We start from the raw sequence: 25,540 nt of genomic DNA, 5'->3' as shown, positions 1-25,540 counted from the left end.
CTAATGCCTGTGGCCTCACCTCAGACCATTTAAGCCCGAACTCAGGTTCTGTGCTCCCAGCCTCAGTTTTTAAGCTCCCAGGGCCCGCTGACAGTCACTATCACAGACACGCCTGCAACAGCACTGCCAGACTCGGCTCCTCTCCCCTGGGCCACTGCGGCGACCCCCAGCCCTTTCCCTCCCACACCAGACCCTCCACAACCTGGCCCTGATTACCCTTCTCAGCCTCTTCTCCAAACTCTCCTCCTTCCCCAGGCATGCCTCCAACTTCCCCATGTGCCCTCTTTTCATCTGTCTTCTACTCTGTTTCTTGTCCAAATCCTGACCATCTTTTGAAGTGCATCCTAAATATGCCTTCTCCACCTGATGCCCCTGCCTGGTGGTGATCTCCCTGCAATGTTCTATCAGACTTTCACATGGCCCTTCATACTTTCTGCTTTGGATTCACATTGGATGCCCTCTCTCCCCATCCCACCTGGCCCCCTCAGGCTCAGAGCTGCCATGAGGGCAGAGTAAGGTCGGCTCATCCTTGTTCATCCTGGCTCTTGGCTCAGCACTCAGAGCTACTCGTGAAGAGCTGCACCCCTAGGCGGCGGGCAGGCCCAGGACAACTCCACAGCCTGGAAATTTCAGGCAGGGCTGAGAGCCCTTCAGCACTGCAGACCATCTCCACCCCCACTGGGGACTATTTGGCATGGCAATTTGTTTCATTAAATTAAAGCTCTTTTAAAATTACTACTCTAAGGGGAGTGGGCAAAACCCATATTAGGCAAGTTGTTTTGGTCTCTGCAACATAAAAGCTGTCTGGAAAAAAAAAGTTTTCTATCATTTGTAATAATGTTAATACAGAACTTCAAATGCGGGCCCCCTCCCTCCTAAATAACAGCCTTGCTCTTTGGTGGGATAAGATAGGTTCGCTACCACAGCCAGCAGAGATCTGACCACCAACTTCAAAGGAAGCACTCTCCAATCTCTCCTTCCAGCTCTCTCTGGCAGCCTGAGCCTGGCCTTGGTTCAAACCCATAATAAATGTTTCTTTAATGCAGAGACTTGCATTAGCATTTAGGCTTGGACTCTTCCTCTGTTTTCCCTTCACACTATGAAAAGCATTCAGAGATTTGCTCAGGCAGTGAACCAGATATTTAATGTCTAGAAACAGGATGCTGGGAGGAGGGCTCCACCCACCATCACTGCTCCACGTGCCTCTAAGCAGGGCAGACCTGTGTCTTCCTCCCCAGGGACCCGGGGCCCCAGCTGGTGCTCCTTTAGTGTTGGGAGGTCTTCTTCACCTTCACCTCCTGCCCTTACCAGGCACCCACCCACACCTTTTTTTAAATGGAGGGATAATTTACATATAACCTTGTATTAGTTTTATTTCTCCAACATGATGATTTGATGCATCTCGCAAAAATGATTACCCTAGTAAGTCTAGTCAACATCCATCACCATACATATATATAATTATTTTTTCTTGTGATGAGAACTTTTAAGATCTACTCTCTGAGCAACTTTCAAATTTGCCATTCAGTAGTATTAACTATCGTCACCATGTTGTACATTACACCCTCGGGACTTTATGATGGGAAGTTTGTACCTTTCCACCCCCTTCACCCATTTTGTCCCCTGCCCCTGTCCCCTACCGCCCAGTCTGGCAACCACCAGTCTGTTCTCTCTTGATTCCACGTATAAATGATATCAAACAGTAGTTTGTCTTTCTCTGTCTGACTTACTTCACTTTGCATACTGTTCTTAAGGGCCATCCATGTTCTCACAAACGGCAACAGTGCCTTCTTTCTTTCTGAATAGTATTCCATCCCGTGTGTGTGTGTGTGTGTGTGTGTGTGTGTGTGTGCACCTCCCCTTTCCTTTAGCCACTCATCCATCAGTGGCACCTGGGCTGCTTCCATATCTATCTGTTATATATTCCATATTTATTATAAATAATACTGTAATGAACACGGGGGTGTAGACATCTTTTTGACTTGGTGATTTGGTACCCACTTCTTCTATGGCTCTGCCAGCCTATCTATTAGACAGGGTTCTGATATGCATCCGTGTGGGTCACATTTGAAGTTGATTTTTCCTCTGAGATCAGAATTTATACTGACAAGGCTGCAGGTGTATGGCAGGATTTAGTAAAGAGCCGCAAATTTCTGCCTCCGTATCTTCTTAGCACCAAACCATAGGCCTCCAGAGAAATTTGAGAAGGTGTTCCTTCCTTAGTCACATCACTTAAGAGGGAGCATATTTAACAGAGATAGAAATCAGTCTGTCTCTCCACACCTCACCTGGACATGTGGTATTAAGGCAGCGCCCCCACGGGGTCCCCAGATTAGACCAGGGCAAATTTATATTACACATTTAGAGGATTTGCTCTAGTGTTAGGCTTGGGACGGGTTGCAAAAGCTGCTGGGAGGTGTCCTGAGATCTTTAGAAGCGCACAGCCATGCATTTGGCTGAGGGCAAGCACCGCAGAGAAGGGGAGGGGTGGAGAAAGGGACCTTTGAAAGCTGCTTCTACATTGGGACTTCTTGAGGAGTGCAGTCGGCCTCATCCTGACTCAGGAGAAGCTGGCTGGGCTTTTGGGTAAGCGTGTAGATCTCCAGATCACTGTCCTACTCCCGCTCTACTGCAAGGGTCCACTCTCACACAGAAAGTGCAGGCCAGAGGGGGAAACAATCGAGCTTTCTGGGCCAAACACCAAGAGACTTGTTTGCACATGCCTGAACATTCATCTCGTCAGAGGTAATAGCACAGTCCTCGAAGATCTAAATTCGCAACTGCCCCTTGTTTCCAAAAAATCCTTACAAAAAGGCCACCTCAAAGTCAAACAGCCCCTCAGAGATTTCTATTTCAGCTCCGAAATTTCTGATGAGAACAGCAGTTCTGCTACTTATCGGGAAAAGCATGTATCAGACACTTGTAGTAAGAAGAGGAAATGGCTTACCAAATATCAGCGTAAATTCTCCTGATTCCGTTTAATTACACAATACTCGACTTCCTCTTCCTGAGTGAACATGAACAAGCAATTGTCTGAAATTTTAAATGTACAAAACCAAAGTATTAGTAAATACTAACTAATAAATCCTAAAATTATATATGTGTGCTCTTCATGGGCAAAGACATGGGATTCCGGCTTTCCAGCCCCACCCTGTTCCCTGGAGATTCCAAGGAACCATTTTCCAAGTTCGATTCCTGACTTAACAAAACCACAGGCTGATAGCATTAACTGGTTAGCTTTTCAATCTTTGGCTGCAACCACCCAGGGTAAATTACTCCCTTATTAACACAGGGAGAATAATCATCAAGTAAAAGATCGTCTCTTGTTCTTCACCCATGATTTGTTTCAAATGCATCTATTCAGCCCACATCCAATTATTTTCCACATATGTGAACACTTAGACGTGGGAATACGTCTCTTGTTAGCTGTCATTGTGCACTGCATTTCAATAAAAAAAAAGATTTAAAAGATCATCAAATAAAAATATTTAGAAGTTTAGAACAAATCCTCCTGTTGTATTCACAACTACTTTTTATCTCTTATCATAAGGTCAAGCAATAGTTCTGGCTGTTTTCCCAAACAGACATATTTTATGCGAGGCGTGAGTCACAGCAGCCTGGCTTTCCTGGTTAGGGACAGCCTCCTGGAGTGAAGAATAAAATGGTTCTTAAGTTATTGGTGATGATGGACTGGGAACTAGACATTTATCCAAGTGAAGAAACACAAAATAGGAAACTGTTGCCTACCAATTTTAAATAAAAAAGAGCTAATGGTCTTAATATGAATGTGTCGACTGAGAAGTATAGAATCATGGCAGAGCCTTGACACAACAGACATTTGCGAGGAGTTAAATCATGAATGAAATAATTTAAACTCTAGATTAAGATGTGGACTTTGTAAGTGTTTCAGGAAAAAAGAATTACTGTTTTTCCTCCATCTGATGTTTTCTGTGTAGTAAATTTTATGATGGTGATTTCAATAGTGAAGTCCTTTCGTTCCTCAAGTAAAGCAAATACTATTTAACATACGTGGGATGAGACAAAAATGATTGATGTATCGGGTGCCTGGGTGGCTCAGGTGGTTAAGTGACTTCAGCTCATGTCACGATCTTGAGGTTCATGAGCTCAATCCCTGCGTCAGGCTCCCGTGCTGACAGCTCAGAGCCTAGAGCCTGCTTTGGATTCTGTGTGTCTCTCTCTCTGCTCCTCCCCCACTCATGCTGTCTCTCTCTCAAAAAAAAATAAACATTAAAAAAATTTAAAATAAATGATTGATGTATTTATATCTAGAGCCTTTGCCCTTTGATGCCCCCATCTGGGAGAGCTTCTTTTCTGCCAGACCACTTAGTGGGACTTTTGTATTTTCAAACCAAGACATCAGGTCAAGGAAGACAGAACCAGGAAGGAAAGAGGAAGAAGCAGGAGGAAAAGGAGAAAACTGGTAAGTCTTCATTGATCTGACTCAGCACTGTGCAAAAGAAATATAACATGAGCAACATATGCCACTTAAAATTTTCTACTAGCCATACTAAAAAAGCAAAAGGAGGGGCACCTGGGTGGCTCAGTCAGTTGAGGGTCCCACTTCAGCTCAGGTCATGATCTTGTGGTTTGTGAGTTTGAGCCCCACATTGGACTCACTGTTGTCAGCGCAGAGCCCGGTTTGGGTCCTATGTCTCCTTCTCTCTGCCCTCCCCCTGCTTGCTCTCTCTCTCTCTCTCTCTCAAAAAAATGTATATATACATATATATACATATATCCCATATATATACATATATATGTACATGTATATATATATTATATACACATATATATGTACATGTATATATATATTATATACATATATATATTTTAGAAAAATCAAGAAGAAACAGGTAAAGTTAATTTAATTACATATTTCATTTAACTCAATATATTAAAACATTATCATTTCAACTTGGAATGAATATAAAAAATCAGTCAGTTATTTTAAATTTCCTTTTTAAATTTCATATCAAGCCTTCAAAATATGGTGTGTTTTTTACACTTAGTGCACATCTCCTTTCAGATCAGCCGCACTTAAAGTGCTTAACAGCCATACGTGGCTAGTGGCCACCATACTCTGGACAGCACAGATCTAGGTAATTAAATACTAAGAGGAAGAGTAGAAATGAAGAAGAAAGGCCACACGGGCTGTGGGGTTAGGTGTTTTGGCAAGGGCAAGAATTTTTTTTCTTTTTCTTTTTTTTAGAGAGCACGAGCAGGGGAGAGGGGCAGAAGGTGGGGGGGGGGGGAGAGAGAAAGAGAGAGAGAATCTTAAGCAGGCTTGACACTCAGTGAGGGGCCCAACAGGGGGCTCAATCCCACGACCCTTGGATCATGACCTGAGCTGAAATCAGGAGTCAGATGCCCGACTTACTGAGCCATCCAGGTGCCCAGGAAGGGTATGAATTTTGAAGAAATCTGTGCTGGAGAAGCTGTGAACTGTCAGGTAAAAATGTAGAGAATTGCTGTGAAGCATGTACTTAGATTCCCTTCAGAATTTTCAAAGAGTAAAGAATAAAAATACTTGAGCTATTTTGAAATTAATTTAGATAGATGGTCTGTGTTTCTTGAAACTGTGCCACTTGGTCCTGGCTTTATAAAGGTTTCCTAGCCAATCATACATGGAAGGGAGGTAAATGAAAAGATGCAGGTGGTTGAGGGCAGAGGTCAGAGCTATATTGTTATCTCCATCTGCACAAAGAAGGCCTGTCCCTTATCTGGCATGCGTCACAACCAACCCAGGAGGGCACAAAAATCAATCTGTTGCAAGAGAGAATATCAATTATAATAGCACATTGTGGTTGTGGAGAAATGGTCTCAAAACCCTCGAGGGAGAGAGGCATGGCCATGTGGTATAGATCCTGACATGTGGTGCAGTGTGGGGTGGTACAGCAGCAGGGGACAGGATAAAGGACGCCTGCCACCAACAGGCCATCTTCGGGGGTTACAGACTAAAAGGGCACCACAATCAGGACATGAACAGGAGAGACTGATGCTCAGGCCTTCACATGCACCTTGAGCCCAAGAGTCATGGTAGCCCAGAACTCTGAACTCATCCTGTGTCAGATGGGAGTAAAAGTCATCCCAAATCAGGGGCGCCTGGGTGGCTCAGTGGGTTAAGCATCTGACTTCTGCTCAGGTCACGATCTCCCGGTTCGTAAGTTCAAGCCCTGTGTTGGGTTCTGTGCTGACAGCTGGGAGTCTGAAGCCTGCTTCATATTCTGTGTCTCCCTCTCTCTCTGCCCCTTCCTCACTTGCACTGGGTCTCTCTCTCTCTCTCTCTCTGTCTCAAAAATAAATAAACATCAAAATTTTTTTTTTAAAGTCATCCCAAATCAGCATGTCAGCATCATTCTGATGGCCATCTTGTGAGATCCAGTGAAAGAAATACCATGCTACCCTGGGAGAGTGAACTACTCATCAGACCATCATCCTGGAACTGGGGCCTGTCCACAGGGCTCCAGGATAACCCCATGGATGTGAGTTCTCAAGTTCCTCCCAGCCTATGATTGACTCTGTAGGTGAAAGAGGGACCTAATGGAAGAAATGAGGACCAGAGCACCTATGAAGGGACTGATGGCTCCAGCCCCAGTAATTTCAAGGAAGTTACTCCAAAGCATGGGGCCCCCTGAGGCATGAGGTCCAGGACAGACACTCTACCTTGCAGGACTGAAGGCATCTGGGAGGAAGCTCTGCTAGAGTAAGAGAAAATAAAGTCAGTGCAAAGAGAGAAACAGAGTGACAGCTGACAGAGACAGTCCTGCTGACACTGAACCCTTCAAGTTCAAGCACAGTCACTATCAGTCTTGGAAGCCGACAAACTCCCTTTCTGACTTTAGCTGGTTCGTGTGGTGTCTCTCTCACTTACAGTTTAAAACAGCCCTGGTCAGGGGTGCCTGGGGGGCTCCGTCAGTTAAGAATCTGACTCTTGGTTTCAGCTTAGGTCATGATCTCATGTTTCGTGGGCTTGTGGGTTTGAGCCCCCCGTCAGGCTCCATGCCTGCTTGGGATTCTGTCTCTTTCCTTTCTCTCTGCCCCTCCCTGGTTCTCTCACTCTCAAAATAAATAAATAAACTAAACACACACACACACACACACACACACACACAAAACCAAAGAGCCCTGGCCAGGGTGGAGTTGTTCAGTGCTTTCAAGCCCGGAGTTGTGGTTTCTGTCCTCCTGAGAGCCAGTCTCTCTCCTCTACAGGCCCAAACGTGCACCGGAAGGGCTAAGCAAGTGAGGTGGTAGCCAAAGAGCAGCAGAAAGTCACGTCCCTCCCTTAAAAGCAGCATGACAGTGGAAGGGTCATCCCCACAGAAGGATGAGACCCTGGTTTGACCACGAGGTCTTCTCAAAATGCCTCCATGAACAGATTTGTGCCACCCTCCCCCACCCAGCTCAGAGCACCTCAGTGGCTTCATGGCACAGGTAGACTAATCAGGGTGATCTGGCCTCGGCCCACCCGCTTCTTTATTCCCACGCCACCCACTCCCCACTTTCGCTCTGTGCCCTTTAGCTATCTGGATGACTTCTTCCTGTTTCTCTAGCATGCCACGTTTAGTTCTGCCTCGGGGCCTTTGCACTAGCTGTCTCCTCCATCTGGAAGGCTCTTCCCTCTGTCTCCCTTCTTTTGTCCTCAGAACTCGCTTTAAAGGACACAGGTCTTCCCTGACCCTTATCACTCTCTATTCATTTTCATTCCTTTAACAACTGCTGCCATTTGATTTGTTGGTTGGTTGTTATCTGTCCCCTCATTAAATTCGAACTCCTTGCGGGTAGGAATCTTACTCGTCCTGTTCACTGCTGTATCCTCAGTATCTAAAAGAATACCTGGCATAGAGTAGATGCTCAGTAAATATTTATCCACTACAGAAACCGAACACACGCAGGCTGTGTGGGTGCCTTCTGGGGAAGGCTGTTCTCTCTGCTCTTTAGCGAAGTCTTGAGCTGACTTATTTATTCGGTGTAAGCAGTCGCTGCTGAGCACTGAGCATGCGCTCTGCATAGGCTGCATCTGAGGTGAGGCGTGGACATGGCATACAGACTGATGGAGAGACAGCCACACAGACGAATACGGGACAGTCTGGAAAATGCTGTGACCCAGCTGGGGAAGCAGAGAAGGCACGATCTTCTGCTGACCCTCAGGCAGCAAAGTCCGGGGCAGCCACAGAGAAAGATCCTTTGGGATGCGTGTTTCCCCCTCTTGCAACATTTCACAGATACTAATGATAACAACAGTTCTCCCCACTCTCCTCTCTCCTGCAAGTATGGGTGCGTGTGAGAGGCACCAGTATGAGCAGTTTGTCTCGGAAGAAGGGGAAACTGCAACACAACTACCAGGGAGCACTTTCGATGATCTCTCTATTGGGTTGCAGATCAACAGCCAGTTAGATTATTTATCCCCCGCACGAGGATTTTGCGTCAACCTGAGTACCTGGTTTTGGTGGTGTCTTATAATCTGCTAAATTAGCTCCCTGACCTCCTATCCTGGCGGTGGACGGGGGTGGCGGGGTAAGGAGTTCTCACATGAGACACAGTGGAGGGAAGCAGGGCCTCCCACTCAGGAGGACAGCCAGGCAGCACAGTGTCCCCACGGGGAGGACAGTCCCTGAGGCCCCAGGTCTTTATCTCACCGACCCAAGGCAGGGCAGGGTTGGGGGAGTCATACCTAAGACCAGCCTCTTCAGACAGCAGCATGCCAGGCTGCTGTCTCCATGGGTGCTGACTCACCTCTGCCTGCCAGACGCTCACGGAGAATATGGAATTCTGAACACAGGAAGAAACTCTACCTGGAGCAGAGGAGGATCCAGGCCAGGTCCTGAGGTCTCCGCACACCCTGATGTATCAGAAGTTACTCACTCGAGCCTTAGACCTCTTGTCTAAACTTGGCCTAACAAAAGGGTCACGGCTTATTGTCAGAAGGAAGCAACACCCAACTCCTTAGGGCTAAATTATGAATCAATTATAAAAGGGAGAATGGACTTTTCCCTTTTAAAAAGGCTCTGACATCCATTTTCTGCTACACTGAACACATACATGCACACAGGCGGGATGATTCAAACAGACAAGACCTTTGTAAACTTCATGCTCATATCGTTTACAGGCCATTATGCATAAGGAAATCTAGGAGACAAAGAGACAAGCAAGAGACACGGAGTTGAGCAGCCCTGGAGGTATGCAGGCACTCCCAGCATGGAGGCAGGACTCAGGGAGGGGTCTGTAGTTTCTGCTTCTTTGGCCTTTAGAGGTGATCCCTCAGTCCAAGGGCAGCCGATCCCTCCTTTCTACAGAATTCCCACTGAATCACAACAGCTGAGAAAGATGAAGAATGTTGGAGCGGGAGGCATACTGGAACTCTCTAGACCAATTCCCTCATTTGTAAACAAGGCAAGAGAGTTCCAGAAGGGAGCCCTGCCTTGTCCGAGGTCACACAGCAAGTCCATGCTGGAGGCAGGAAGGAGAAGCCGGAGTGCCCGAGTCCTAGCCTGCTGTACTCCCAGGGCACCCATCAAAATACACTGTCTGGGATTGTGGGTTATTTTCCACATGTACCTGTCTTAGCCCCTTAATGAGACTCTAATCTTTGTTGGCTGCTTCCAGTGCTTTATTCTTTGTGAGCCCTGATAGCTCCTTAATTAGAAGCTTCCTTAGAACTTGAGTTTTTAAATGATGCTTGGTTAATAGCTCCCTAACAAGCCCTTCCCAACTTCTCATGAAAATACCTAAGATTGGAAACATTGGAAACAGTAAAAACATCATTCAGTGAGTTAGGATCAATATTCAAACAAATGCCAGGCAATGAACTAGATTAAAGTGCCACGTCAGGGGGCGCCCTGGGTGGCTCAGTCGGTTAAGCGTCCGACTTCAGCTCAGGTCACGATCTCGTGGTCCGCGAGTTCGAGCCCCGCGTCAGGCTCTGGGCTTATGGCTCAGAGCCTGGAGCCTGCTTCCGATTCTGTGTCTCCCTCTCTCTCTGCCCCTCCCCCGTTCATGCTGTGTCTCTCTCTGTCTCAAAAATAAATAAACGTTAAAAAAAAAAATTAAAAAAAAAAAAAGTGCCACGTCAGGACCTCTCATTCCATGAGCCAAGATCCCTAAAACCAGAACCACAGGGCTGACCTGTCCGAAATATCAGGACACCATCCAGAGTGCTGCGTCCATGGGCACCCCTCTCTTCATGTCCTGGGAAACGGGGGTGGAGAAGAATGAGGCTCCACAGCAGCCCAGGACGGGAGTCTTCACAGATATGACACGAAAGTCACAGCCTGCAGATGGCACAGCCCCTAGGCAGGCACGCGAGGGCACCGTTCTTTACATTCTCCATGTCTCCACTGCGTCAGAGAGCTATCCAATGGGGCAGGAGAAGAAGGATTTCAGTTAACAGATATTCAGTAAATGCTACCTGATGGTCACTAGGAGCAAGACCGGGAAGTTGCACCACAATCTATGACTCAACTCCTGGAAAGGACTTTTGACAGACACCACCCCCAATGACGGGGGCAGCAATAAGCCTAAGCCCCCACGACCTCTCTTATGGAAAGTAATGGATCGAGATAGACTTCTCACTGCGGAGAAAGGCTGGAGGGGGAGAAGCAACAACATGAAAATAACATCTGAGGAAAAAGCACTCAGGTTTGCAATTTAGAGGTTTTTAATGCAATACCAGACAAAAACCTACCTCCCAACCCTGCATTAGGGGTGCAGGAAGCAGAGGTGAGACCATAGAACCATGAACGAGTAACATGGAGGACAAGCATGGAAATAGAAGAGAATGCAGAGAAGACAGGCAAAGTGATGGAAATAAAAAGGAAGAGGGGTGCCTGAGTGTCTCAGCTGGTTGAGCGTCCAACTCTTGATTTTGGCTCAGGTCATGATCTCAGAGTTTGACAGTTTTGAGCCCTGAGTAGGGCTCCAGGCAGACAGAATGGGGAGCCTGCTTGAGATTCTCTCTCTCCCTCTCTCTCTCTGCCCCTACTCACTTTGTGCTCTCTTTCAGGAAAGGAAGGAAGGAAAGGAAGGAAAGGAAAGGAAGGAAAGGAAAGGAAGGGAAGGGAAAGAAAAGGAAAGGAAGGAAAGGAAAGGAAAGAGAAAGAAGGAAAGGAAAGGAAAGGAAAGAAAGAGAAAAAGAAAATGAAAGGAAAGAAAAGGAAAGGTAAGGAAAGGAAAGGAAAAGAAAGGAAAGGAAAGGAAAGGAAAGGAAAGGAAAGGAAAGGAAAGAAGAGGAGAGGTTGTGTCCTCGACTATCTCACCAAATTCAAGAATTATAGAACATCTTAAGGAAGAAACTTGTACAACCAGAACCAAAGCAATGATGAAAGAATTAAAGACAACTTTATTTAGTAAGCAATTTGAAGGGGCTCATCACATTCTAAGGAAAAATAAACTGAAAGAGGGCTGTGCAGAAAAGAGTTAATAAAGCAGACTGAAGCCGTTGCCCTTAGGAAGCCATGCTGGCTGGTATCTGGGAACTTGGCTGGTAACTAGTTCCCTACACTGACAGAAAACTTCGCCTAACTGGAAAGAGTGGCTCACAGTGCCTGAACTGTTTTTACAAATGCTGGGGTATACGCTGACACCTGCTTTCCTTCTGGGAGTCTGGAATTTTGGTCCACGCTAGCTGGAGGGCCTATATGATCAGACGCCAATAAAAAAGTTGAGAATGGAGTCTCTAATGGGCTTCCCTGGGCAGACACATCACACATATGTTGTTCCGTTTTCCTTGCCAGGGGAAGAGTGAGCTCTCTGTGACCCCTAAGAGAAGGGAGAGAGGAAAAAGAAGCCTATATTCTGCCAGACTTGCTTGTGCCTTTGCCCTTATAAGCTAGCTGCATATTCCTATGACTTTGCTATAATATATCTTAGCCACAAGGATACTTCAGGCGGAGTTCTGGGAGTCATTTTGGTGAATTTCCAAACCTAGTGATGGATGGCCTTCAGGACCCATCACACAGGGGCTTCATTTAAAACACATTCTAGCAAAATATTTGAATATTAAGAATAATTTACTTTTACATTATAGGCATCAAGGAAGAAAAAACAACTTCTTATAAAGAACATAAAATATTGATTGGCCTCAGACTTCTTTTACCACTCTCTGTGGAGCAGCCTTCAGAGGGTTCTGGAGGGAAAAAGTGGGGACCCAATCATTTTGCAGTCTTTGGAGCAAGGGCAATAGACATTCCTGGACACGTAAGCATGCAAAACAGACTTAGGCTAGTGGCTGAGATCATGAACTCCAAGAATGTGAGAATGGGGAGTTGTGGATATGCACTTCTTCTTTTCTGGAGATCCCAAACTCAAAATCCAGTTGGGTTGCTTTGGTGGAGAGTTCTGCCACTTTACCTCATCTCTTCACTTAGTTTCCTCAGCTGTTTTTCAGCTTGTGCAGTTTTGCTGAGGCTAAGAAATGGATTTTTTGGTGCTGTATCTCTCGCTTCACATCTAGGAAGAATCTCCTGCCATGGTTGATGGCCACAGAAACTATTGGTTAGTATACTTCTATTCTTAATGATTGCTGAACTTGATGGCCAGGAATAGGCCTCAATTTATGAGACTTACTGTACTGTTGTACTGATTGTTGTGCTGGGGAGGAAACTGAGCCACATGGGCACTCCAGAGGAAAGAAGGAGGGGATCAGTGAGTGATGTCTGTCTTGGGGAATCCAATGGAACATGGCAGTAAATGTGTCATATTCATTTGTTATCTCTGATCACATACTCAGGATACTGCGATTTAAAAAAAATAATAAACCGAAAAATCTTAATTTTGTCCATGAAAGAATAGTCGGTCTCACAGTGTAAGAAAAAAGAGCATTTACATTTCAAGAAGCTAGAGCAATAGTTTTGGGGAAAAAATTCTCCCATTAAATGACTTGGGTCATTTTGTGTGTGTGTCTGTGTGTGTGTGCGTGTGCGCACACGCACGCGCACCTGCATGTTTTAACATATTTGGAAAGTTAATAAACCACTCAAATGCAATGATTATCTGTCATCAAACCCTTCTTAAAACAGTTTTTGTTTGGACCTCGGTTTCCTGGTTAACTATGCTTTCAAAAGCAATTATGTAGTAGATCTCAACTGTATAAAAGTAACCCGTATGACAAACTCATTGCAAACTGACCGAAGTGTTAATCAAAGTTACCTCTGGATGGTGGACTTCTGAAGGATTTTTAATTTTCTTCTCGTCTTTATCCTGGCTAATTCTCTGTGCTTCCGCTTGCCATGAGACCCATTTTCCACGTCTTTCGACCTTGGTCTGTGAACTTGGATCTGTAACCTCTATAGGACACAGTGCCCAGGCTCTCTGCTCTGGCTTCTGGTTGGGTTTTGCCAATGAGCGTGTCTGGAATAGATTAAAGGAAGGAAAAAAAGAGAGGCCAAGGAAATGTAACATTAGAGTAACACTGGCATTCAGTGGTATTTCTCAACAGTATGGTAGATCACTCATGTAGATACTTTACTGCTTCTTCCTGTCTTTTGGATACCTTTCCCCATGTATATAAATAAATGAGGCCATCTATAAAGGTTTTGCAAGTTGGAATCCACCCCATACTTGTTGACCTATAAGATTTCTATTCCTTTCCATGGAGAAGAAATTGAGAAGGCATGCAGGCATCTGGACTGGGGACTTGAGGCTGGGATCAGGATGGCACTCCTTGCTTCTGAGCTCTGTGGCAGAATATAGATGATATCTTAACTCTGAACATGTAGAAACTGGGTGCAGTTCTATGCTAAAAAGTGCTTCAAGTCATAAAATGTTAGCTTTATAATGATTATGAAGAAAATTAAGCAACACTTTCTGATATTTAAAGAAAATACATATGAATTCCATTCATAGGGTAAGAAATGGTGATATCTTCCTTAGGAGTTTGACAAATCACACCAAAAAATAAACACATAAACATTTCTTTCTCCTGTAGTTGTGTGATAAGATAAAACAACATAACTGTGTCAGTCTACATCTCCGTTTCAGGATCGATGTGTTATTGGGTTGTGTTTTCCTGGGTAATTAGCTGGTACGGTTTCATTTCACTCTCTTCTATCACTGAGTCACCCACTCTGACATCTCAGTGCTTTAGTTCATGTTGTAGCAAGTTTAATTTTAAGCAACAGGATAAAATCCACATTCAACATGAATGTTTATGTCATATTGCTGAGGAGACAGAAGGAAGTTTAAAAAAAAAAAGTAAAGGAAGCAGGCACAAAGAAAAAGATCAATAAATCAGCTGCATAACATTTTCAAGCCTCTAACGAAAATGCAAAAACATCCTAAGGTAAACAGAATTGAATTTTATCTTAGGATAAAACTGATTAAAAGCAAGACAAACTGAGATACCTATTTGCAATCCAGAAGGCAGAGGATTAATATCCTTAATCTAATAAGTTTCTGCAAGTCAATCTAAAAATGAATCACACACACAGTAGAAAACTAGGTAAGGAGCATAAGCAGTAAATTTACAAAAGAATAAATTAAAATTGACAATGAATAAATAAGAAAGTTCATTGCTTGATCACTAAAAAAATAACTTAAAAGTTTAAAAGTTAGATATAATTTTTTTAAAATGCTGGGGTGCCTGGGTGGCTCTTGGTTTTAGCTCAGGTTATGATCTCATGGTTCATGAGTTTGAGCCCCGCATTGGGCTCCATGCTGACAGCAGAGAGCCAGCCTGGGATTTCTCTCTCCCTCTTTCTCTGCCCCTTCCTGGCTTGCTTTTCTCTCCTCTCTCAAAAATTAATTAATTAATTAATTAATTAATTAAACAAACAAACATTAAAAAAATAATAAAATAAAAATGCTTGCCAGTTTGATAGAAGATTATAATACCGAATGTTGCAGGTATAATTTTTCTTAAAGGTGATTTGCCAATCTTTCAAAACTCTTTCAGGTGTGTGTGTCCATTCACGCAGAATTCCACTACCATCAAATCACGGGAGATGGGCTTAAAAAATCTGTACTGAGTGATCATCTCAGGATCACAATGGCAAAATCTGGAACAATCCAAAACCAGGGAAGTGGCTACAAAGGTTAAGATAAGTCTGTGCAGTGGGATATAGGCAACTGTAAAACCCATGCGTAGAGGGCTATCAAAAGAATGAGAAATTAGTCCCAATTTGTTGTTCAGTGAAAAACTGGACACACATTAGTCTGTATCCCACACAGATGTGTATCGTGAGGTGGTTTGGAGCTGTGGAATCTGCAGAGCCCAGCCTGCTACTGAATCCTGGCCCCACCATCGCCTTGGGAAGTCCTGGGCAGATTTCCTGCCCCTTCTAAACTGCAGCGCCTTCATTTGTAAAAATGGTGGTAATAAAAGTGTTGACGTAACAGGGCTGTACTATATGCGGCCTGAGAGCATCCAGGCAAAGTACTTAGAACGATGCCTAAATCAGAAGCGTATAATTAGGTCGTTAATGTCTTTAAAAACAATGCTGAAAAACATTCACGGAAAATAGACTGGCAGAACACATACTAACCCTTGGTAGTGGGACTGTCACGAGTTTTCGCTTCTTTTTACTCTTCTGGGTTTTGTGCATCAAATGCAGATTACATTTATAATGTTAAAACACACATACAATAAATACGGCTTTTTCAAGAGGTTACCAGGAGTCTTGAGGAAACAGCTGAAAGCCATCTTTCTAGGAAGAAAAGAAAGAAGAAATGGTCAGATGAGGGGGAACCACCCCCACACTCTAGGAAAGCAGATCCCAGCCTCTGGGGCCACTCCCCAGCCTGCCAGGCAGCAGGCCCAGGGTCACCGCTGCGGCCGCTCTGGGGGCAGGCTGCACACTGGCCCATTGTGTTCCATGGCGGCACCGCGGTCAATGAGAAGCAGATGGCCCAGACGCCCTCGCACGCTGTGCTTCCCCTCCTCACACACCTCCGATGCGGGCTGGCTTTGAGCCCCCCGGCAAGGCAATCTGCTTTTCATTTTATAGGCAGAGAAAAGCTGCAGAGGAAGGAGGGCGGGAGGCCATAGTTTTGAAAGTGTCAGGGGAGTTGATGTAACAATGATTCAATTCTCTCCTATTCTGAAAGGCAAGGCCGTCCAACCTCCCTGGGTGCCTGCCTTGGCTGAGCTGTAAACTCAAAGCCCATCTTGCACTGCCTCAGGCGGAAGCAAGTCGACCCCTGAACCCATGGTCTGGACCCCGCGGCTCTAGGCTCTTAGGACCAGCAAGGGAAGAATTCAAACTGGGGCTTCTTCAGTTTGCATTGTGTACAGGAGCTAGGAAGGAAGGTGGAGGGGCCGGTGGGTAGCAGGACTTGCACCCTGCAGTGAAGGGAATCATTATAAGCAATGGCAACAAACAGGTAGCCATCCTGCACGTGGGGCTCTTCCTTCCCCTTGCCTTGAGGCACCATGCTTTCCTGGGTAGGGGCATGGGCTCTGGAACCAGCTGTCCTGTCCAGGATTTCATACCAGCTCTCTGCTTACTTGCTGCATTACGTTAGGCCAGCTACCTAAACGCCATGAGCCTCGATTTCCCCATCAGACAGATGGGCATGAGACTTCTGTTACCACATAGGAAATATCATGCAGGAGATAAACCATAGCAGGTGTCTACAGAGTAATTGGCACACTGTAAGTGTTTGTTAATGACTGGCTATCATTGTTATAATTGCCAGATTCTCGCTGTTTTATTTCCCTCCTCTTTACACCACAGCATAACTGACACCACGGCATGCTCTTGTGCCTTATTTCTTCCCATAGCAGCAACTATTTTCAGTCTTTACTTGAGGCTGGTCCCTGCCTATGTGCCCCACATGGATCTCCACCTGCAGTCACCAATGATTTATGCTGTCTTTGGGAGGAGTCCGGATTGTTGTATATGATCACTGTGTGACAATCCAATAAGGCCCTGTGTTTCCCCCCATCAGGCAGTTGTGTAGCAGGGACAACAGTCTTGAGAGCCAGATGGAGGCTTGTAGATAGTCCCAGTAGAGAGGCATCCCCTGAAGCCCTAAGATATGAGGGAGCAGGAGAAGAAAGCCCTTAGTGGAGGGTTGCAAAGGCAGGTCTACGAAGAAAAGGGGGAAACAGTCCTCAGAGGAAGGGAAGCAAACAAGGAGCATTTGACAAGACGTCAGAGAAGGGACAGACCTTCAAAATGCTCAGGAAAGAGAAACAGTTCAGTGGCAGAAAAGAGAGATCTAAGAGAGAGACATAGTCAACACGCAAGTCTGTAAACACAAGAATCATAAAGTCGTCAACATGATGGACAAATTACAGGTGTAGGAAAAGAAAAGAGCCAGGGTCTGTGTAGACTGCACGGTAATTGAGATTTTCAGAAAGTGGGGACAGGGAAACTGCATCAAGCACATCCAAATCAGGAGAGGGTGCACCTGCCTGGCTGCTTTCCCCAAATGTGCTAATTACACGTATTTGTTCTCAAACAAAAATAGCTTATTTGTCATAATGGCCAAGGTCCCAGGGTGTGAGAAAGCATCTTCTCAGTGAGCAGGTGGGTAGTCCTGCTTGAATGACAGAAAGAAAATACAAGACGACACAGCAACACCATCACTTTTCATGAAGGTTTTTGGATTGGGTCCTACAGCTATATCTCACAGAAGAAAATGGATCAGGCTAAGGTGAGAAGTTCCATAGACAACAACCTAAATGTCCATCAATAGATGAATGGATAAGGAAAATGTGCTATAGTCAGATACAATGGAACATTATTCAGCCATAAAAAACAGTGAAATCTTGCCACGTGCAACATGGATAAAACTTGAGGGCAATACACTAAGTGAAATAAGACAGAGAAAGGCAAATACTGTATGATTGCTCTTACACGTGGAATCTTAACAGAAACAAAAAACAAAACCAAGTTCATAGATACACAAAATAGACTGGTGGTTGCCAGAGACAGGGGACCTACGGGGTAAACAAAATGGGTGAAGCACATTAAAAGCCATAAATTCCCGGGGCTCCTGAGTGGCTCTCTCAGTTAAGCCTCTGACTTCAGCTCAGGTCATGATCTCGCAGTTCGTGGGTTCAAGCCCCGTGTCAAGCTCTATGCTGACAGCTCAGAGCCTGGAACCTGCTTTGGATCCTGTCTCCCTCTCTTCTGCCTCTCCCCTGTTCATACTCTGTCTCTGTCTCTCTCAAAAATAAATAAACATTTAAAAAATCTATCAACTCCCAGTTATAAAATAAATAAGTCATGGGGATGTCATATACAGCATGCCAACTACAGTTAATAATACCACACTGCATATTTGAAAGTTGCTAAGAGAATAGATCTTAAAATTTCTCATCACGAGAAAAAAATTGATAACCATGTATGGTGACACATGTGGTCATAAAATTATGCAAGTATTGAATCATTATGTTGTAATGAAACTAATATTGTGGGTTAATTAGGCTTCAATTAAAAGAGAGAGAAGGTGGCAGCAAGATTAACATTGATACTGTCCTTTGTATCAGCCAGGGATAGGCTAGGTTATGCTGCAGTAACAAACAACCCCAAATCTCAGGATCTTTAAACAACAAAGGTTTATTTTTTGTTTATTTTTTTTAAAATTTTTTTTTCAACGTTTTTTATTTATTTTTGGGAGAGAGACAGAGCATGAACGGGGGAGGGGCAGAGAGAGAGGGAGACACAGAATCGGAAACAGGCTCCAGGCTCTGAGCCATCAGCCCAGAGCCTGACGCGGGGCTCGAACTCACGGACCGCGAGATCGTGACCTGGCTGAAGTCGGACGCTTAACCGACTGCGCCACCCAGGCGCCCCTATTTTTTGTTTATGCCACAGTCCAAGGTGGGTTGGCTGGGGCTTTGCTCTGCATACCCTCACCTAGGGACCCAGGCTAAAGGAGCAGCCACTGTCTCAAATCTTATCAGTCACTGTGGCAGAGGAAAAAAGAGCGACACAAAACACACACACTGGCTCTGAAAACTCCCACTCGGAATTATAGACGTCACACCTGCTCACATTCCATTGGCCAAAGTAAGCTGTCCTACCATGTGCTGCTCAGAAGGAGAGGAAAGGGTGTATGTGTGGACAGCCCTAACAACTACACCAACCACCGATTCCACAACGTACCCACCTGTTGTCACTTGGCTGTCCTCTCCCTCAGCACACACGCTTCTCAATGACAGTCAGCCATCTTTGCCCAGCAGGTCACCACAATGTTTCAGTCACATTTTGGAGGAGAGGATTGGTAACAGAGCTTCCACCTTGAGTCCATAATCATAAAGGAAGGGAAAACACAGAGCAGAACCTCTGAGAGGACCTAGCCAACAACTCCTCGCTTATAGGTAGAGGAAACGGGGAGTCAAAAGAGAAACCAAACCACGTGTGGTAGGCAGAATTCGAAGATGGCTCCCAGCCACCCACTCCTTGGTGTACATCCTGCCTGATCTCCTCCCCTTCAGCATGAGTGGGATCTATAAATATGATATCACTCCAATGATTACGTTACTTTACATGGCAAAAAGGGGTTCTACAGATGTAATTAAGATCCCTGGAGTCAACCGAAAGGGAGGTTATCCTGGGTGAAGCTGACTTAATCTGGAGTGCCCTTAAAAGAGACAAAGTGACAGTAGGCTCTCTCCTGTTGGTCTGGAAGAAAGCAAACAGCCATGTTGTGAATGACCTATGGAGGGGGCCACCTGGCTGGAATCTGAGGGCAGCCCCTAGATCAGCAAGGAAGTGGGGACCTCAACCCTACAAGTGCAGGACTCGAACTGTGTCAACACCCTGAATAAACTTGGAAGAGGATCCTGAGCTCCAAATGAGAACACAGCCTCAGCCAACACCTTGATTTTAGCCTGATGAGACCATGAGCTGAGAACTCTACTTAACCTATGTCCCAACTACTGACTCAGAAAACTGTGCGATTAAAACAAAACAAAACAAAACAAAACAAAACAAAACAAAACAAAACGTGTTGTTTCAGCCACTGATTTTGAAGTAATTGTTATGCACCAACAGAAAACTAATACACCATGACAGAGGTATGCTGTGCGACTTCCCGCCCCCATTGTGTCTCGGCCCCAAACTATGACCAGGCATGTTTTGCAGCTGGGGAGGCCACCCTTGAAGCTGGCAAGAAAATGAGCTCAAGTGAACACCTACTGTTTGTTATCTCTATTCTTGCATTCTTTGCTCCATTCAAGCTAATCTGCCCACGAATGATGGGAATCTTTCAAAAATACAGCTTTTGCCCTTCCCTGCTCAAAACCTACAGCACCTCCATTCTTTTTGCTTGGGACATCAATTCTGAGCTTCTAATCCCAGTGTTCAAGGACTTCCAGCCCTTTTCTCTCCCTCTCACTGAACACAACTTCTCTATTCCAGGTCTGATGGAATCCGCATGGCCCTTCCCGCCTGCCAGGATTGCTCCCTCCTGTGTTCCACTCCTGTCTACTCCCAGGAGCACTTCCCCTGCCCCTTGCTCCTTAGTCCCCATTCACTTGATGGAGCTTTAACATACCACCACCCCCCTCAGATAAAATAACAGTGACTCCCTCCCTCTGTACTCCCTCACTCTCTGTTCTATCACACCTGGTACAGCTGTTAAGCATCCCTGCAGTTGATTACAACCAATAATACACCTCCACGAATATCTCATCATTTAAACCTCTTCCTGCCAAGATTTCAAGCTCTCTAAGGGCAACAGCCATGGTTACTCCAGGTGCTACATCCAGAATCAGAAAAGGCATTTGTAGTCATAATACCCCCTACACTGGACACACAGGTAAAGAGATGAACCAATCGTGTGATTTCCATACAATGGAATACTGCTCAGCTAAAGCAAGGATAAGTTACTAATAACATGCTATCATATGGATGAATCTCAAAGACATTATGCTGACCATAAGACAGGAAAGTAAACATACTGTATGATTTATGTGTGTAAAAATCTAGAAAACGCAAAACTCATCTGTACTGACAGAAAGTAGATATGTAGCTGCCTGGGGCTAGGGGTCAGGGGGATGACTGCCAAGGGGCACAAAGAACCATGTGGGGTGATGGAAATGTTCTGTATTTTGATTGTGGTGCTGGCTACAGGGAAGTATACATTTGTCAAAAGTCATCCAATTGTATTTTTAAAATGGGTGCATTTTGGGGGGCGCCTGGGTGACTCAGTTGGTTGAGCCTCTGACTTCAGCTTTGGTCATGATCTCATGGTTTGTGAATTTGAGCCCCACATCAGGCTCACTGCTGTCAGCGCAGATCCTCTGTCCTCCTCTCTCTCTGTCCCTCTCCTGCTCACACTCTCTATCTCAAAAATCAATAAAACATTTAAAAGATAAATAAAATGGATGCATTTTATGATATGTAAGTCATGCCTCAAGACTGACTTAAAAAGAAAAAATCTTTGTATATTCGTAATCAACTAAGACTTTGTTGGCAACGTCATAGGCCATACCATTCTGAAATGAAGACGTGCACATGCTTTGTAAAGGGTGAGCCCGGGAAAATGCCTGCGGACTCATGTTGGAGGCAGCCAGCCCCTAGAACGCTGATAGTGCCATCTCTCCCAGACAGATGAGCTCCTAGGCTGAGGCCAAAATGTGGCTTATGAGGTGAACTAACCGACTTAAAACAGTGTCCGCTCAGCAACAAAAGCCCAGAAAAAGGAGAGAGAGGAAAACAAAGAGGGGCCAGGTGTTCTGAAAGAGAAGCCTGGATTTGGAGGTTCAAAGATGGTCTGGCCACCCCCAAGCTTACCCCATGCCATGCAGCAGGTAAGCCATGCAGCGGGTAAGCCATGCAGAGGCCTCACCATGGCTCAGAGGGAAGAGCTTTCAGGACATACCATGTTGCTCTGAATCCACACGTCCTGGCCACCAGCCTGACTACAGTCTGAACAGGGGGCATGGGGTTTCCCACCAATGAAAGGCATCCTCACCAGGATCAAGGGTCAGAGGGCCATTGCCCAGGTCCTGCTGCCTGGTGCGGCCTGTGGCTAGCCAGCCACTACCCCACTTCCCACTGTCACTCAGGATACTGCCCACGAGATGAGGTTCAGCAAAGGCAGTGGCTGGAAAGCAAGGAGACGGCAGCAGGGTTCTAGACATGGAGAGAACCAGGTAAAAAGAAAACATCCCCATCTTTGGAAGCAAAGAGCTCACACCTGAGCAACTAGCACCCCTAACTGTAGAGAGGCAGAAACCAAGTCCTGGGGTTAAAACAGAGAGCGCTTACACATGGGCTGATGGCTTGTGAGAAGTGGAGAGTCTCAGGAGGTCGTGGGCACTGGGAAGAGGAAGAAGGCCGTGAGCTGAGCAGTGGTTAGTGGCAGCAGCAGAGACTAAAAGAGGAAGAGTGGGTGCTGATGAGGAAAGACAAGTGCAAAGCGGCTTTAGGGTCTAGTAGGATCATGGGGCCTGTTTATACAAATGGCTATCAGATGGCCCCTCTACCTGACCAAACTCCAAAAGCTCCTCTTCTCCCCCTGAACACGATCAACAGCACCACCTTGTATCAGGGCCCCCAACCCCACACTCATCGGCGTGGCCCTGACCCACTTAACTCAGCAGTCTGGACTCTGCCCACCCCTCCCTGGGAAGACTGCTAGAATCACCTCCGGCCACCCCACTTGCTGAATTGCGCCAATAGGTGCTTAGTCACAGACAAGAGAACCAACACATATTAAGTATTTCTAATCCTAGACATTTTAATTACAATTCTCATAACAACCCTGGGAGGAAGGAAGTCCTAGGTCCACTTTGCTGACGAAGAACCTGGGGCCCAGAGGGTTTGGCTAATTTGCCCAAATCTAAACAGCTGGTGAGGGCCCCCTGCCATGATTCAAACCTCTTCCCTCTCCTCTCTCCTGATCTAAGGCAGACGCAAACACAATTCCATTCAATGCATTTCCCTGATTGAAATCTTTCAGTGACTCCCCATTGCCTACAGCTGGTGTTTCTAAAAGTATTTTCCGTGGTTATAGACTATTTTCTCCAAAACCCATTTACACAGAACACTAACCTATCACACAGATGGGAGCAGGTGTGAGGGGGGTGAGGCCCGCATGCCTGGTCTGCTTTCCCAGTGACCTCTCCGCTCCAAGCCTCAATCTCCTGTCAGTCTGTTAAAGACGAAACTCTTTGATTGGACCCGTGGCCTCTTCCTGAACTTCCTATTTTAATGAATGGTCAGACCATCCATGCAGGAACCTGAGTGCCACTCTTCTTTCCATCTTCTCGTTCCCTCACCTTCCATACGTGATCAGAAAGCCCAATTGGTTGGCCTTCCACATCTCCCTTGAACTAGCCTCCTGCTCTTCATTCACAGTGCGAACACCCCATCACCCAAGCCCAAGCTATTACCGTCTCTCACCCGGAACAGTGGCACAGCCTCCCCACCCCTACCTGTGCACCCTGAGGGTGTAGTCTACTCCCCACACAGCAGCCAAAGTAACTTAACGCAAAATTCCCAGCCAAAGAAGAGGGCCACTCTGACACAGGAACTTGCTGACCTTTGAGTGGCATTGCCCTTCCCCTCAATCAAATGTGGCCATACATTTCTCCTTATTTTTATTTAAAATACTTACGAGGTGCCTGGGTGGCTCAGTCTGTTAAGCATCTGACTTGGGCTCAGGTCATGATCTCACAGTTCGTGAGTTTTGAGCCCCGCATCGGGTTCTGTGCTGACAGGTCAGAGCCTGGAGCCTGCTTCCGATTCTGTGTCTCCCTCTCTCTCTGCCCCTCCCCCACTCATGCTCTGTCTCTCAAAAATGAATAAATATTTAAAAAAAAATGTAAAAATATACTTTTATGACTTTGAGCAGAGACTATCAACCAAAAAAGTAAGCTGAGAGTCAAAAGGGTAGGGTGCTGGTTACTTGATTTGTGGTGTGACCACTGAGTTCCATCAGCCATAGAACAGAGTTAATGGAATCTGTTCCTTCTCTCTTGCCTGCAGTTATCATAGAAATAAATTATGTAAAATATTCAGAATTACAAGGAACATATATATCTACAGCACTCTTGTGATTCAATGATGTGAGATAATAAATGTGGTTGACAATATGAGGTTCTAAGATTTAAAACAAGTTTGATGATATAATTAAGAACCTATCTTTCCCCTTTTACTCATGTTTAGAATGAGATCCCTCTTGGACTCTATCTGTGTTTATACATGGAGTTGGCCACAAATCACATAAATCATGTGAAGATTTGGAGATGTTACTGCGTAGCTGGAATTCTGTTAGGACTACATTTTAATGGAAAAATGACACGGAGCAGACTTCCTACATGCTTCAGAGATAGAGTAATATAGCTACTTGAAAGGAATATTTATATTCCAGATAGACTGATTTGTAATCAACGAACCTGATTGCTTACTGTCTGCTCTTGGATGAGTCAGACAGCCGAGGGGGTAGGCATTTCTGGGCAGGAGGGGAGTGAGCCACTGGGGAGAAAATTTCCAGTATCTTCTCTGTCGGGGTGGTCTTGTGCCCTTTCTCGTTTTGCCGGCTGACAGAGTGCATCTCCCATGGGCTTTCAGCCTCAGAAACTTTTGCTTGCAGGGAGGTGGGTAAATGTGAGCTAAACCTGAAACCCCACCAATGACAGAAAAGAGATCTGTGGCTGTGTACATTTCAAAGGTTTTTGAAATCATCTGTTTTGTTGGTGTTGACTCCTTAGAGCCTGTTTCATCTGAAGTCTTTGTTTTGGACAATTTTCTAGAAATGATTTTCTAGGGAGGCAGAATGTCCTTCTGAAGATGCCTATGCTTCTGAGACAAAGTAGGTGACATTCTGCTTCATGTAGACTCCGGCTCCCATGTTTTTATCTTTCCCTTTCAAGGTACCAAGTGGAGCAAGCATCACAGAGCCATTGTCCAGATACTCTCCTTCTTCTTCTCTGCCTTCCCCGCCTCCTCCTCCTCCTCCTCCTCCTCCTCTTCTCCACCTTCCCGTCTTCCTCCTCCTCCTTGTCTTCCTCCTTCGCCCCTTCCCCTTCCTCCTCCTCTCCTCCCCACCCCTCCTCCTCCTTCCCCCCCTCCTCCTCTTCTTCTCTTCCTTCTCCTTTTTCTTTCTCATAACTTAAAAAATGAAGAAGTAAAGCTACAACATTCAATGTGGGAGGTCTGGTGGATAAATGGATTGGAAAAGGACTTAACCCAAACAATGACTCAGTTAGATTTTCTGAGACAGAATAAGGTTGTTGATCTCACCTTAGGTTAGGTGTTCTGAATAACTTAACACACCATTTTCAGCTGGGTGGCTCTCTGTGACTTCAGGGGAGAGGTGGGGTGGGCAGCCAGAAGAAGTGGAACTGTAACAAGTGCTCCCAGAGTACATGCTGGGGTTTGGGATGGGGAGACACTGACATGCTCCCCTCCCCGTGCCGAGCACCTGGGCGCAGAGGCCTTGCTGTTAGCGTTCTTCCACTGAAAGACTCTGGGCTTGGAAAGGCAGCCACGGACCCAGCACGTGGCCTGTGTCATGTCAGAGTAGCCTGGGTTCAGTCTGACAGAACAGAATGACAAGAATGCCATAAATCCAAAAATCACTTTTCTGGCTGAGGTAATTACAAAGATCACCGAAAACAGAGTAG

At 45.6% G+C, this 25,540-nt stretch overlaps 1 long non-coding RNA gene across 8 annotated transcripts in view; it reads right to left on the bottom strand.

Moving 5' to 3' along the window:
* The window catches only part of LOC115516210, a 34,066-nt gene extending 11,810 nt beyond the window's left edge, over positions 1 to 22,256 (bottom strand). For all 8 annotated transcript variants that reach the window (XR_003969490.1, XR_003969500.1, XR_003969493.1 and 5 more), the window contains exons 1-5: positions 22,179 to 22,256; positions 15,495 to 15,656; positions 13,162 to 13,362; positions 10,141 to 10,365; positions 2,948 to 3,033 (exon numbers count right to left, since the gene is read on the bottom strand). This is a non-coding gene — a long non-coding RNA (uncharacterized LOC115516210). The remainder of the gene's footprint in view (positions 1 to 2,947; positions 3,034 to 10,140; positions 10,366 to 13,161; positions 13,363 to 15,494; positions 15,657 to 22,178) is intronic.
* Positions 22,257 to 25,540: the final 3,284 nt, after the last annotated feature.

This window comes from Lynx canadensis, chromosome A1 (genome assembly GCF_007474595.2).
Source record: "Lynx canadensis isolate LIC74 chromosome A1, mLynCan4.pri.v2, whole genome shotgun sequence".
NCBI classification, from domain to species: domain Eukaryota; kingdom Metazoa; phylum Chordata; class Mammalia; order Carnivora; family Felidae; genus Lynx; species Lynx canadensis.
Note: the sequence above shows the minus strand (reverse complement) of the source record. Positions and strands in the feature narration are given on the sequence as shown.